The sequence below is a fragment of the Hyla sarda genome, chromosome 1 (genome assembly GCF_029499605.1).
Source record: "Hyla sarda isolate aHylSar1 chromosome 1, aHylSar1.hap1, whole genome shotgun sequence".
Lineage (NCBI taxonomy): Eukaryota > Metazoa > Chordata > Amphibia > Anura > Hylidae > Hyla > Hyla sarda.
Window position 1 is genome coordinate 410,570,293 of NC_079189.1, and position 15,878 is coordinate 410,586,170.

The window sequence follows — 15,878 nt, forward strand, 5'->3', positions numbered from 1 at the left end:
TTATAAGAATGTCTAATCTGTAATTGTATGCCTTTTGGCGATTTTTTCATCTTTCCTTGGCTTCTTTATGCACATTAATACAAATTTTTACCTGGGGTGCCCAAACTTTTGATCCCCACCGTATTGGCAACTAGAATAGGTAAAGACTTACCAAATTTGATCAGTATGGATCAGGTGGGGTTTGTCCAAGGCCGAGAATCGCTAGACGGAACTAGGAGGCTCCTGAACCTTATTGATGTGGCAGTGCACGGTCGAATGCCTTCTCTCCTCCTGGCTATGGATGCAGAGAGGGCATTCGACCGCATCCATTGGCGTTACTTGGGGGCTGTGCAAGGGAAGTTTGGATTCATCCTCGCTTTGGTGACTGCAATTATTGCCCTTTATGCTGGACCTTCAGCAAGAGTTTGTGTGGGAGGTTTGATATCTAGGAACTTCTGTAACACGAACGGTGCCAGACAGGGGTGCCCCATGTCTCCAGTGCTTTTTGTTTTAGCGATGGAGCCGTTGGCTCAATGATGCGGGATTCTGGGGGGATTCGGGGCATAACCGTCGGCACAAAGGATTACCGTATAAATTTATTTGCGGATAACATATTAATTTTATTAACTGCTTAAAGACAGTAATGAAATTGTTAGCACAATTCAGTTCTGTGAGTTACTATAAACTAAATGTATCCAAATCCACTGTATTACCACTATGCATAGATAATGATACTAGGGACAAATTGCAATCTAGTTATTCTTATGCATGGGCCACAGAGTCTTTAAAGGGTAGCTCCCACCATCATGATTTTTTTTTTCTGTCCCTGCCTATTGCCCTTCTATCCCTAACACCCTCCCTGCCTTTATTTTATTTTTTTACTATTTTTAAAATGGCATTTAGTCTGCCTGGTAGTGTGCTCACTACCAGGCAGACTTTCCCAGCAGGCTCCACGTCACTGATGCCTGCTGGGGCCGGCACTTCCGTCCTTAGTTCTCCTAACAGGGTGCCTCCAGCTGTTTCTCCACTACAACTCCCAGCATGCCCTGACATCTATTGGCTGTCAGGGCATGCTGGGAGTTGTAGTAGTAAAACAACTGGAGGCACCCAGGACAGGAGTTTCATGGGGGAAGGAGTGAGCCAGGAGCCGATGCGGGAGGGACGGGTGCAGGGGAGACTCTTCCTGCCGCTCGGTAAGTAAACCCAAACAACCCCCCCCCCCCCGTTCGCGCCGCCCGTACCTTGCAGCAGCGCCCCCCCCATCCCCCCCAGTACCTTGCAGCTGCGCCCCCCATCCCCCCGCACCTTGCAGCAGCGCCCCCCATCCCCCCCGCACCTTGCAGCAGCGCGCCCCATCCCCCCCGCCCCCCCGTACCTTGCAGCAGCACTCCCCGCGCCGCCCGCACCTTGCAGCAGGGCCGTCGGCGAGTGTGGGAAGCAGATGCGCAGCCCTGGCTGTTACTGCGCCTGCGCAAAATTTCGACTGATGCCCTGCCGGAATCAGTCGGAATTTTGCAGTGACGTCACTCCGCACTGCATTCGGCCACTAGGAGGGCGCCCCCTAGTGGCCGAATTTCAAATTGCTTTTAAAATGTTTTAAAAGCATTTTTTTTTTTATAAAAGTATATTAGAGATATGTTGTAGTACTTAAGTACTACAACATATCAAAAATAATTTTTCATGACAGTGCCCATTTAAGCTACTTGGGAACAAGATTGACAAGGTCCCCTAAAAGCACCATGCAAAATAATATGGAGGTACTGAAGACACAACTTAATACAGATATAGCGGCCTATGCTAAATTACCACTGTCATGGCTGGGGCGTAGTTCAGTTATTAAAATGTTCCTATTACCGAAAATATTATATATTTTTCAGAACCTTTCAATCGAAATTCCCCATTTAGCAATTAAAGGCCTGCAGAATATTCTGCTGTGATTCATTTGGCAAAATAAAAAGCCAAGAGTATCTGGCAAAGTATTGTATCTGCCTCTTAGAGAAGGCGGACTAGGCTGCCCAAATCTTTTAGTTTATTATCGAGCGGCTCTACTCACCCAGGTACAAAGACTATGGCATAATGATACTTTGGCCCATTGGGCGTCACTTGAAGCACACTTAAATGGGTCAGTGTCATCAATGGGGTTATTATGGGGAATAGCATTATCTAAAGACACCCAGTCTATAAAGAGTCCAACACTAAAGGCAAGTGTAAACGTCTGGTTATATGCCTTATCACATCAAATATTTAACCCCATTTAATATGATATAACACCGTTAGAAGTGGTCCAATGTATTTTACCTTCTACAGACCTCTCACAGTGGGTGAGTAAGGGAATAAAAACTCTTTGGGATATCAGTCAAGGTAATGTTTTATGGTCCTTTGAGGATATTTCCATTAAGTTTGGTATCCCATCTAGAGACTTTTTTAAATATTTACTATTACGTCATTGGATATCATCATTGGATTGGGGGAGGGGGGAAATTGAGAAGGAACATGAGATCTTGGATCTGAATAACCCAATAATAAGAGGGGGCATATCCAAAATGTACAAAGCTTTGCAAAAGGAAGAACCACAAATAAAGAGGAACTTCCAAGAGAAATGGGAGGAAGATCTGGGTTGCACAGTTTCTTGGGAATTATGGGCTAGGACATATTTAATTCCATCTAAGATATCCCATTGTGTGTCGCATCTTGAGTCCTCCCGCAAGTTGATGTACCGATGGTATCTCACACCAAACAAGTTGGCAAAAATGAACCCGGTAAACCCCTCAACATGTTGGCGGTGCGGGATAATGGAAAGCACATTTATACATGTTTGATGGGAGTGCCCAGAAGTTCACCGACTCTAGGAGGAATTTAAGTGGCTTTTGTTGGTTTTATTGTAAGGTGAGGTGGAGCTCACCTGGGGACCAAAGGTGGCACTACTATCAATGTCATATAAAAATAGAATCAATGTCATATAAAAATCTAGCCATAATCTTTCATATACTAGCAACCACTCGGAATGTAATAGCTTAATGCTGGAAGGACTCGAAATTACCCAATATATTAAGAATAGTAACTTCCCTTAAACAAGTATATGTTATGGAAAGATTATGGTTAGATAGAATGATAAATACCAAAAGACAGGAGGGGAAAATTAAGTTGTGGGAAAAATTTAAGACAGTTTTGGAGAAAGCTGAAAAGATGAAATTGGAAACTTTGAACTCACAATAAAGCACTAGGGTAGTTACTGGGTCGATAATTGTTTATTGGACCGACAACTGTGCACATAGAAGGGGGAACTATGAGCTATGAGTTATGACTTATGAATTAGGAGTTATAAGCTATGAGCCATGAGTAATGAGCATGAGAAGGTGGGGGAAGCGATTGGCGAATGGAGAAATGACTGCAGGAGTGAGTCAGTTACGTTTTGTGAATGAGTATGCACTGTTAAAAATTCGCTATATCTCATTATACCTGGTTTAATTTTACTTTGGTTTGTTGTTGTGTGACTATGTTTGCATTATGAAAATCAATAAAAAGAGTTGAAAAAAAAAAAAAAAAAGTAGTTAAGTACCCCTGTACTAAAATGACTAGACCAAAAAAGACAAATGCCACTGCATAAAAAGTGTGCAAATATGTGTATACGTAAGTAAAAAATAAATAAAAAAAAGCCCTAAACTGAAGGTAGCAAAATGATCTAAGATCTAAAGAGAGAAACTGTGTTATTGTCTATGACATTAATCATAAATAATAAGGCCAAAAATAGGAGCAGCAATGTGACCAGTAATGATGAAATACTGAAAATTATCATAGGCATTAAAATAAAAAAGAATAAAACAAACTGTAACAGACTATAGATGATGCTTTAGTGAATATGATAAGATCAAGAGGATGTGATGAATGGGCTCTCAGTAAGAATCCATCTCCTCTCAAAGAAAGGAGATTGAATGAGGATCTTGTGCACAAACACGTACTTAGAACATATGATGGCTCATCTGAATCTTCTTTTGTCACATCTACAACCAACAATCACAAACTGAATATTCATCAAGTTATCTCACTGCACAATTTTTGATTTTTTTTTTTAATCTTTTCAATGCATTGTAATAATAATATTTTAGTATTGAAAGTTGATTTGCAGCCTGATACTGGAAACTCCATATTTGGGTATACAGTGCAAAGTTTTCAGACACTTTCACACTTGTTATGTTGTCACCTTATGTTGAAATAAAAAGTAAATTCACTTTTTCCCCATCATTTTGCACTCACTGCCAATAATTACAAAGTGATAACAGAATGTTAGAAATCTTTGATAATTAATTGAAATGGAAAAACTAAAATATTGCATTGACATAAGTATTCATACCCTTTACTCAGTATTTTGTTCAAGCACCTTGAGATGAGAGAGATTACAGTCTCCATTCTTCTTGGGTATAACACCACAAGTCTTGCACACCTGGATTTGTTTTTTTCTGCCATTCTTCTCTGCAGATCCTCTCAAGATTTGTCAGGTTGGATTGTGTCTCAATGTTTAAGTTTAAAGGGGTTATCCACCGTTAGGTGATTTTAGTACATACCTGCCAGATAGTAATGGACATGCTAAGGAAGGATCTGCACTTGTCTTGAGGCTAAATGGCTATGTTGTGAGATTACCATAACACTGTGGCTAGTTTTTTTGTGAACTGGGTATTTCCTGTTGGATTGCATTCTCAAACTACACATCCCATAGTTCCATGCTTGTAAGTTTGAGGTCACTTTCATCCCTCCCACACATCAGCCACCCCACCCATTGAAACACAAGTGAGTTGCATTCCATTCAAAAGACCAGTGTTTTCTAACCAGGGTGCCTACAGCTGTTGCAAAATTATCTCTTTTCCACTCAGCAGTCGCTCCACTTATTGAAGCAGGATAGGCTCCCTGTAATCACCTGACTAGTGATGTCACATCTCAACACACTGCAACACATCTCAACACACTGCAACACACTGCAACAGTAATTTTGTATGCTGTGAAAATAAATATTGGGGGGAAATCACAGAAGAATTGCGAGACCACCATCACACACAGGAACAGACACTATATTATGGACTACACTAACTTTACAGCCACTGTAGCATAGTCAAATAAAAAAAAAAGATCCTGGAATACCCCTTTAATTCAGGGATCTTGCTGGGCCACCAAGGCACATTCATAGAGTTGTCCCTAAGCCACTCTTATTTTGTATTGGCTATTTACTTAGTTTTTTATTGGATGCTGTCTTGATGGAAGGGGAACCTTTGGCACAGTCTGAGGTTGAGGGAAGAAAGTAACTGCCTTGCTGGGGAGAGCACATGACTGTTACCAATTCCCTGGGGGAACATTTTAGGTGCTGCACCTCCTGCAAAAAAGATCCCGGTCGCAGTCCTCACATGCTGCACCTCCCCTCCTGTGCCCAGTACAGGGAAGATATCTGCTACCAGGGGCGCCGCCAGGGGGGCTAACAGGGCTATAGCCCTGGGTGTCCCGCCAATAGCCCGAGTGTCACAGTGCCGCTTTTAAATTTTTTTTAATTTTGCATCCGCTGCCTTAAAAGCGCGGTGGCTCATAGGAAGTGTGGCGTGGAGGGCCGGTGTAGAGGGTCGGCGTCTTCTGGTGCGCGTGAGCGCTGCCTGCCAGAAGACGCTAAAGGACAGGTCGGAGCTGGGGCCGCAGCCACACTTATATAAGGGGAAGAGAGCAAAGAAGAACGTACTTCCCTCTCCTCTCACGCTCCCTTGCATCCCGTCCTATTAGTGGAGCAGTGGCGTAACCTGCAGGTCCCCCCTACCATTCTCCTACATGTTACTGCAGCAGACTGTACCTTTTTCTATGGTGCGGGCCCTTTAAAAATCAGGGCAGGGCCAGACAGGCCTGGGGATGATGGGAGTAGTTGTACGTGCCTGCGTGGGGCACGTCTACTCCCACCAGCCCCTGGCCTGTCTGGCCCTGTCCTGATTTCCAATCACCTGACCTGTCCCTGCACAATCTCCGTCCGGCAGAGGTGACCCCCTTGTGCAGTAACAGGAGCATTAGCCTCCGCTGCCTCTCTCCAGGACATCAAGCCCCAGCAGGGTCAGTAAAATGCCGGGGGCATTGCCATTGGGGGTCAAGCATCAAGGGGGGGCTTATTATGGGGGTGATGAGGCGAGGTGCGGGGGGTTATGGGGGTGATGAGGAGAGGTGCGGGTGGGGTTATGGGGGTGATGAGGAGAGGTGTGGGGTTGTTATGGGATGTGAGGAGAGGTGTGGAGGGGTTATGGGGTTGATGAAGAGAGGTGCAGGGGGGGTTGGGGTAATGATGAGAGGTGCAGCGGATGGGTTATGGGGGTGATGAGAAGAGGTGCGGGGGAGGCTATAGGGGTAATGAGGAAAAGTGCGGCGGTGGTTATGGGGTGATGAGGAGAGGTGCGTCGGGGGGGGGGGGGGGTTAATGGAGTGATGAGGAGAGGTGTGGCGGGGGTTATAGGGGTGATGAGGAGAGGTGTGGGGTTGTTATGGGGGGTGAGGAGAGGTGCTGGGGGATTATGGGGTTGATGAAGAGAGGTGCAGGGAATGATGAGAGGTGCAGCAGGGGGGTTATGGGGGTGATGAGTAGAGGTGCGGGGGTTATAGGGGTAATGAGGAGAGGTGCAGCGGGGGGGGTTATGGGGGTGATGGGGAGAGGTGCGGCGGGGGGGTTATGGGGTGATGAGGAGAGGTGCGGGGGGTTATGTGGGTGATGAGGAGAGGTGCTGAGGGGTTATGGGATTGATGAGAGGTGTGGCCAAGGGGTTATGGGGGTGATCAGGAGAGGTGCGGCAGGGGGTTATGGGGTGATGAGGAGAGGTTCAGCGGGAGGGTTATGGAGGTGATCAGGAGAGGTGTGGTGGGGGGTTATGGGGTGATCAGGAGAGGTGTGGCAGGGGGGTTATGGGGGTGATGAGGAGAGGTGCCGCAGAGGGGGGCTTATGGGGGTGATGAGGAGAGGTGCGGCGGGGGGTTATGGGGTGATGAGGAGAAGTGCGGGGGGTTATGTGGGTGATGAGGAGAGGTGCTGGGGGGTTATGGGAGTGATGAGAGGTGTGGCCGAGTGGTTATGGGGGTGATCGGGAGAGGTGCGGCGGCGGAGTTATGCGGTGATGAGGAGAGGTGGGGTGGAGGGGGGTTATGGGGGGAGGAGGAGAGGTGCGGGGGGTTATGTGGGTGATGAGGAGAGGTGCTGCGGGGTTATGGGAGTGATGAGAGGTGTGGCCGAGGGGTTATGGGGGTGATCAGGAGAGGTGCGGCAGGGGTTATGGGGTGATCAGGAGAGATGTGGCGGGGGGTTATGGGGGGGATAAGGAGAGGTGCAGCGGGGGGTTATGGGGGTCATCAGGAGAGTTACGGCAGGGGTTATGGGGGTGATGAGGAGAGGTTCAGCGGGGGTTATGGAGGTGACCAGGAGAGGTGTGGTGGGGGTTATGGGGTGATCAGGAGAGATGTGGCAGGAGGGTTATGGGGGTGATAAGGAGAGGTGCAGCGGGGGGTTATGGGGGCCATCAGGAGAGGTGCGACGGGGGTTATGGGGTGATGAGGAGAGGTGCAGCAGGGGTTATGGGGGTGATCAGGAGAGGTGCGATGGGGGTTATGGGGGTAATGATGAGAGGTGCGAGGGGGGGGTTATTGTAGTGATAAGGAGAGGTGCAGCAGGAGTGATAAGGACACCGAGGATGAGGGGGTGGGTGTATATGTATATAGCCCAAAGAACTCAGATTCCCATAATGTGCATAGGATGGTGTGGTGGTGCACGGATGCATCGATAATGCATATGCAGCAGGAACAGTAATCCTGCACTCACTGCAATCCACTGCTGTTATAGAGAAGGCATCATGGAGGAGAAGGGGCTTGCATGGGGGCTATGAGGAACACCTGTGCAAGCCCATCTCCACCATGACCAGATGAGGAAGACAAGAAAAAACAACAGAGAAGACATCACCCAGGTCATTATACCATTGTGTATTTTCCTGACTGTGCCATCAGAGCTGTAGTCACTTGTTAGTTCTGTAGTGATGATGGGCAAAACTTTACACCAATCTGTGGCTCTCCAGCTGTTACAAAACCACAACTCCCATAATGTATGAGGCTCTCCATACATGATGGGAGTTTTAGCTTTTCAACAGCCGGAGAGCCACTTGAACTGAGGTGATCGGTGGGGGTCCCAATTTTTGCAATCGGGCTTTGTGGTTTCTTACAATCTGATGCCGCCCATCGCATAAGTGACTTGCTACTAATAGTAGCAATAGTGGTGTCCGGCCTGTGCATTAGCTTCTGCTGAAGGAGGCACCACACATTACATTTGTGTAACTGCATCAGAAAATGATATTGGGGTTCCTACTATCAGAAAAGTGTCGAGCCATCCCATATGACAGCTCCCAGCATGCCTAGACAGCCAAAGGCTGTCTGGGCAAGCTTGAAGTTGTAGTTTTGCAACAGCTGGAGGCACCCTGGTTGGGAAACACTGCTCGATCTATCTATCTATCTTTCTACCTATCTATCAATTAATCTTTCTCTCCTATGGAGACTTAAATAATGAATAAAAATTTCCCAAAAATTGTAATAAATTTGAATAAGCCCATTCCCTAATGAAAATTTTAATCACCCACCTTTTCGTATTTGTCAAGTAAAATAATAATAATAATACAAAATTAGCATAAATATTACCGCGTGCGTAAGTGTCCGAACTATTAAAATATGTTAATTGAACCAGATAGTAAAAATACCAAAGCCCAGATTTGCTGAATTTTGGCCACTTTTTATATGAGAAAAAAAAATTAATAAAAAGAACATAAAGCCCCATCTTAACAAAAATGCTACTGATAAAACTACAGATCATTGTGCAAAAAATGTATACGGGGCAAAAAAAAAAAGAGTTATAATGATCAGAAGAGGACAATTTTAAGCAAATTATTTTCTCACAAAAAGTTAGTAAAATAAAACAAGACCTATATAAATATGGGATCATTGTAATTGTATGGACCTACAGAATAAAGATAATGGCCAACATTTATCATTGTATTTAGACTGTTTGTTTTTTTCTAGAAAAGGCACATAAAAGGGGCAAACAGGGTTTATTTGCGCCTTTTGTGCTCCTTTTGAAATAGACAATTCTGCAGTACTTGACCTGAAGTGCACTCTTTTGTCGATACATCGGTCACAAATTTACTAACTGTGCCTTTTGACAAAAAGGCGCAGTTTTGGGCCCAACAGGCCTTTTAGAGCAAAAAATGTACACCAGGTACAGGGAGGTGTGAGTTTAAGTTCTACAACCAGTTTGGCTTCATAAAGTTCTAAACTGCACCAAATTCACCACATAGCGTGTGCCTTTTTTCATAAATAAGGCATAAATGTCGGCCAATGTGTCATTTCTACAAAAAAGTACTCTGCGTAGAAACTGAAGCCTCCAAAAGTGGCAAAATACCTTTTTTTTTTTTTTTACTTTACCCCACAAATATATATTTTTGGCTTTTGTAGTAAAACGAGTGTTGTCATTATAAAGTACAACTGGTGGTGCAAAAAGCAGGCCCTTAAATGTAAGCTTTGTTAATGTATTTAACCAAATAGGGACCCAGGGCATACAGGTATGCCTTCGGTCCCTGGTACTTAAGGACCCAGGGCGTACCTGTACGACGGTGGGAATTTCGGTCCCCGCCGTGCGCCAGGCGGGGACCGGGGTGACTGCTGATATCGATCAGCAGGTACCCCGCGCAAATTCCCAGGGGGGTCATCAGACCCTCCCATGTCGGCGATCAGCGCAAATCGCAAGTGAATTTACACTTTCGATTTGCGCCGATTCCGGGTCAAACGGGTCTATGGTGACCCGGTGACCCAGGATAGAAGGGGGATCGCGGTTGTCCATGACACCCACGATCCCCCTGAAGGGATAAGAGTGAGGTGGCAGGGGTGCCACCCCTCCTATCCCTGCTATTGGGGGTCTAGACGCGACCACCAATAGCAGATCGGGGGCGCGGGGCTTTACTTTTGCTTTCCCCGTTCTGCCCACCCACAATAGGTGGGGCAGGACGGGGAAACCAGGAGGACCGGGGGGCGAAGTCCACTCACCCATCGGCGACGGCAGCGGGCGATGATCGGCGGCGGCAGCGGGCGACGACCGGTGGAAGAGAAGGACGGCGACGCAGCACCCTGGATCCTACGGAAGACGGTGAGTTGCTTAGCAACATCTGGAGGGCTACAGTCTGAGACCACTATAGTGGTCTCTAAACTGTAGCCCTCCAGATGTTGCAAAACTACAACTCCCAGCATGCCCAGAAAGCTATTTAGGCATGCTGGGATTTGTAGTTTTGCAACAGCTGGAGGGCTGAAGTTTTAGACCACTGCACAGTGATCTCTATACTGCAGAAATCCAGATCTTGCAAAACTACAACTCCTAGCATGCCCACACAGCAGTTTGCTGCTGGGGCATGCTGGGATTTGTAGTTTTGCAACATCTGGAGGTCCACAGTTTGGAGATCACTGTGCAGTGGTCTCTAAACTATAGCTCTCCAGATGTTGCAAAACTGCAAATCCCAGCATGCCCAAACAGCTGTCTCGGCATGCTGGGAGTTGTAGTTGCGTACCTCCAGCTGTTGCATAACTACATCTCCCAGCATGCCCTTCGGCGATCAGTACATGCTGGGAGTTGAAGTTATGCAACAGCTGGAGGCACACTGGTTGGAAAATACTGAGTTAGGTAACTGAAGGTTTTCCAACCAGTGTGCCTCCAGCTGCTGCAAAAGTACAACTCCCAGCATGCACGGTCTGTCAGTACATGCTGGGAGTTGTAGTTTTGAAACAGCTGGAGGTTTGCCCCCCCCCCCCCCCCCATGTGAATGTACAGGGTACTACAAATTTGGGGGGCTTTTTCTCCTTTTACCCCTTATGAAAAGGAAAAGTTGGGGTCTACACCAGCCTGTTAGTGTAATTTTTTTTTTTTTTTACACTAACATGCTGGTGTTGCCCCATACTTTTTATTTTCATAATCGGTAAAAGCAAAAAAAAAAACACTAAATTTGTAACACAACTTCTCCTGAGTACGGAAATACCCCATATGTGGGTGTAAAATGATCTGCAGACGCACAACAAGGCTCAGGAGTGAGAGCGCACTATGTACATTTGAGGTCTAAATAGGCGATTTGCACAGGGGTGGCTGATTTTACAGCGGTTCTGACATAAACTCAAAAAAGTAAATACCCACATGTGACCCCATTTTGGAAACTACACCCCTCACAGAATGTAACAAGAAGTATAGTGAACCTTAACTCCTCACAGGTATTTGACAAATGTTCATTAAAGTTGGATGGGAAAATGAGGAAAAAAAATGTTTTCACTAAAATGCTGGTGTAACCCTAAATGTTTCATTTTCACAAGGGAAAATAGGAAGAAAGCCCCCCAAAATTTGTAACCCCAATTCTTTTGAGTATATAAATACCCCATATGTGGATGTAAAGTGCTCTGCTGGCGCACTACCATGCTCAGAAGAGATGGAGCGCTATTGGGATTTTGAAGAGAAAATTTGGCCGGAATTGAAGGCCACGTGTGTTTACAAAGCCCCCATAGCGCCAGAACAATGGACCCCCCCAACATGTGACCCAAATGTAATGTAATAAGGGGTACAGTGAGCATTTATGCCCCACAGGTGTCTGACAGATTTTTTGAACAGTGGTCCGTGAAAATGAAAAATTTTATTTTTCATTTGCACAGCCCACTGTTCCAAAGATCTGTCAAACACCAGTGGGGTGTAAATACTCACTGCACCACTTATTAAATTCTGTGAGGGGTGTAGTTTCCGAAATGGGGTCACATGTGGGGGGTCCACTGTTCTGGCACCACGGGGGCTTTGTAAACGCACATGGCCCCTGACTTCCATTCCAAACAAATTCTCTTTCAAAAAGCTCAATGGCGCTCCTCCTCTTCTGAGCATTGTAGTTTGCCAGCAGAGCCCATGACGTCCACACATGGGGTATTTCCATACTCAGAATAAATGGGGTTACTAATTTTGGTGGTCATATTCTCCTATTACCCCTTGTAAAAATGTAAAATTTGGGGAAAAAACTGCATTTTAGTGAAAAAATGTTTTTTTCATTTACACATCCAACTTTCACAAAAATGGCTCCCTGATCCCCTTGTTACATTCCTTGAGGGGCATAGTTTCCAAAATAGTATGTCATGTGTTTTTTTTTTGCTGTTCTGGCACCCTAGGGGCTTCCTAAATGCGACATGCCCCCCAAACGTCATTTCAGCAAAATTTGCTTTCCAAAAGCTAAATGTGACTCCTTCTCTTCTGAGCATTGTAGTTTGCTCGCAGAGCATTTTTTGTCCTAACATGGGGTATTTATATACTCAGAAGAGATGGGGTTACAAATTTTTGGGGGCATTTCCTCCCATTACCCTTTGTAAAAATGATACATTTTGGGATAAATCTGCACTTTAGTGAAATAAAAAAAAATTCATTTACACATCCGACTTTGACGAAAAGTCGTTAGACACTTGTGTTGTGTTAAGGCTCACTGGACCCCTTGTTACGTGCCTTGAGGGGTGTAGTTTCCAGAATGGTATGCCATGTGGGGGTTCTCTGCTGTTCTGGCACCATAGGGGCTTCCTAAATGTGACATGCCCCCCAAAAACCATTTCAGCAAAATTCACTCTGCAAAATCCCTTTGTCACTCCTTCCCTTCTAAACCTTCTACTGCGCCCGCCGAACATTTTTCATCCCCATATGAGGTATTTCCTTACTTGAGAGAAATTGGGTTACAAATTTTGGGGGGATTTTTCATCTATTGCCCCTTGTAAAAATTCAAAAACTGGGTCTACAAGAACATGCGAGTGTAAAAAATGAAGATTTTGAATTTTCTCCTTCACTTTGCTGCTATTCCTGTGAAACACCTAAAGGGTTAACAAACTTTTTGAATGTCATTTGAATACTTTAAGGGGTGCAGTTTTTATAATGGGGTCATTTATGGGGTATTGTTAATAAGAAAGCCCTTCAAATCCATTTCAAAACTGAAGTGGTCCCTGAAAAATTCAGATTTTGAAAATTTTGTGAAAAATTGGAAAATTGCTGCTGAACTTTGAAGCCCTCTGATGTCTTCCAAAAGTAAAAACATGTCAACTTTATGATGAAAATATAAAGTAGACATATTGTATATGTGAATAAATATATCATTTATTTGGAATATCTGTTTTCCTTTCAAGCAGAGAGCTTCAAAGTTTGAAAAATGCAAAATTTTTAATTTTTTCATCAAATTTTGGAATTTTTTATTAAGAAATTATTCAAGTATCGGCAAAAATTTACCACTAACATAAAGTAGAATATGTCACAAAAAAAACAAATGAAAGGTAAAAGCATCCCAGAGTTATTAATGCTTAAAGTGACAGTAGTCAGATGTTCAAAAAATGGCCGGGTCCTTAAAGGGGTACTTCGGTGTAAACCTTTTTTCTTTTAAATCAACTGATGGCAGAAAGTTAAACATATTTGTAAATTACTTCTATTAAAAAATCTTAATCCTTCCTGTACTTATTAGCTGCTGAATACTACAGAGGAAATTCTTTTCTTTTTGGAATGCTCTCTGATGACATCACGAGCACAGTTCTCTCTGCTGATGTTATTATAATAATAATAACGCTTTATTTATTGTTGTCCTTAGTGGGATTTGAACCCAAATCCCCAGCACTGCAAGGCAGCAGTGCTAACCACTGATCCACCATGATGCCCTTAGCGCACATCTGCTATGCATGGTTGCTAAAATGGACAGAGATGTCAGCAGAGAGCACTGTGCTTGTGATGTCATCAGTGTTCCAAAAAGAAAGGCATTTCCTCTGTAGCATTCAGCAGCTAATAAGAACTGGAAGGATTAAGATTTTTTAATAGAAGTAATTTACAAATATGTTTAACTTTCTGCCACCAGTTGATTTAAAAGAAAAAATGTTTTCACCGGAGTACCCCTTTAATATTGCAGTTGCACCTTATACTTACCTGTAGTCTTCATGTACACTCTGCAGTTTATTTGAAATATATTTAATTACCTGCTGTATTCTCACCTCTTGCCTCTTATCTTCCTGTGTTTCTGTTGTACCTCACCAGTATATTTTTTTTAATGTTTTTATGGTATTTTTTGTAACAATAAAGACTGATATTTCTTAAGATATGTATGTTATATTTGAGTATATTTCATGGTCAATTATGTTGGTGTAGACCCTTTTTATGGTGCAACTTGGGCTTCTTTTATTCTGCATGCTTTTCACCACTTTGTAATTCACAGTGCAGTAGGAATTTTACACCTAGGTGGAGGGGCCTAACCTTATTTGACAGTTGTGCGCTCATTAGGATAAATTAATTCCTACTTGTTAATTATAATTTAATACTTGACAATAAGGGTTCCTCTGTTAAAAAAAAAAGTCTTTACCTATTTTTTTTATTTATCACACGCTCATATTTATTGATCTTACCCTCCAGCTGCTATTTCTTTTCTTTACAATAACCACATTTAATTCCACTTTGAGAATATCCTCTGGGAAAAACTAAAACAGATGGAATCTTCCTCCACAATCCTTTTGAAGCAGGGTGTATGGGAAAAGTCTAAAGGACAGGACAATAGTTGTGATGTCATATCTTACACTGTGGCTTGAATAAACTGTATTCTAGAAATCAATAACTGTATTCTGTGTTGTAGAGGATAAATATATATACATAAAGCTATTCTAATGGCATTGGGATATTTTGTTGCCCTGAAGAAAGGAGACTGGAAGGTTAAAGTGGAGGTGGAAAATAAAAAAGGAGAGCTATTCTAGCGTTAGAGGTATACACTGGAGATCAAAATTAGAGAACAATTTATGAACATTTGATTTTTTCATAAATAATGTAATCTACATTGATCATCACTTAAAGGGTTTTTTGTAAGGGGTACACCATACCATTAGAACAGTGTTTTACAAAATAACCAAAGAATATCAACATAAAACCTTTATTTTTCAAAAAACGTGATGATCATAATTAGAGAACAGCAATGACTGTAACACAGAGAAAGAATCAGTGGGAAGTGTACAGGCCTTTGCTTTCGCACATCTGCGCCCCCCAAAGGACATCACTAATCTCTCACACTGCTCTGGTGTGACTTTGGTTTACTCTTCTTACAGTCTCTTCTACAGTTTTGTGACTGTTGTGGGTTTCTTGGCCATAACTTTGTCACCAAGGATTTTTCAGAGGTTTTCTATTGGGTTTAGATCAGGACTCTGGGTTGGCCATTTCATTGTTTAAATGTTTTTAGTTTCAAGGGACAGCTTTACCCATTTTGCTGTGTGATAGGGGGCATTGTCCTGCATGAAAATTGCTGCTGATTGAGTGATGAACGCAAAGAAGGAACGAAGTGTTGTTGAAGAAGGTTCTGATACACACTAGTATTCACTCTGCCATGTAGCTGTATGAGAGGTCCAACTCCTGCTGCAGAAAACATTCCCAAAACCATGACACTTCCTCCTCCCACTTTCACTGACTTCTTTACACACTTTGGGTTCAGTCTTTCCTCAGTGTGTTGTTGATCATAATGTTTCCCATCAGACCCAAATAAACATAACTTGCTTTCATCACTAAAATAAAATCTGGACCACTTCTCCCCTGTCCACTCAACATGCTCCTCAGCAAATTGTTACGTTATGTGCTCCAGCTGCACACGCTGGTCCCGCTACCTGCTGCTGCTGACGGGGCTGGGACTCGCATCGCGGGACGCGCCCGCATGCAAGCCCAAGTCTATCACTCACCAGGTGTTTCTCCTGCCCCCGCCTCTGCCTCTCTGCTCTGGCACGCGTGTCCCCCATCCCCTAGGGCACGTGAGCGCCGGAGCTTTAAGATTTAAAGGGCAAGTGCTCTCATAAGTGTAATTCACCTG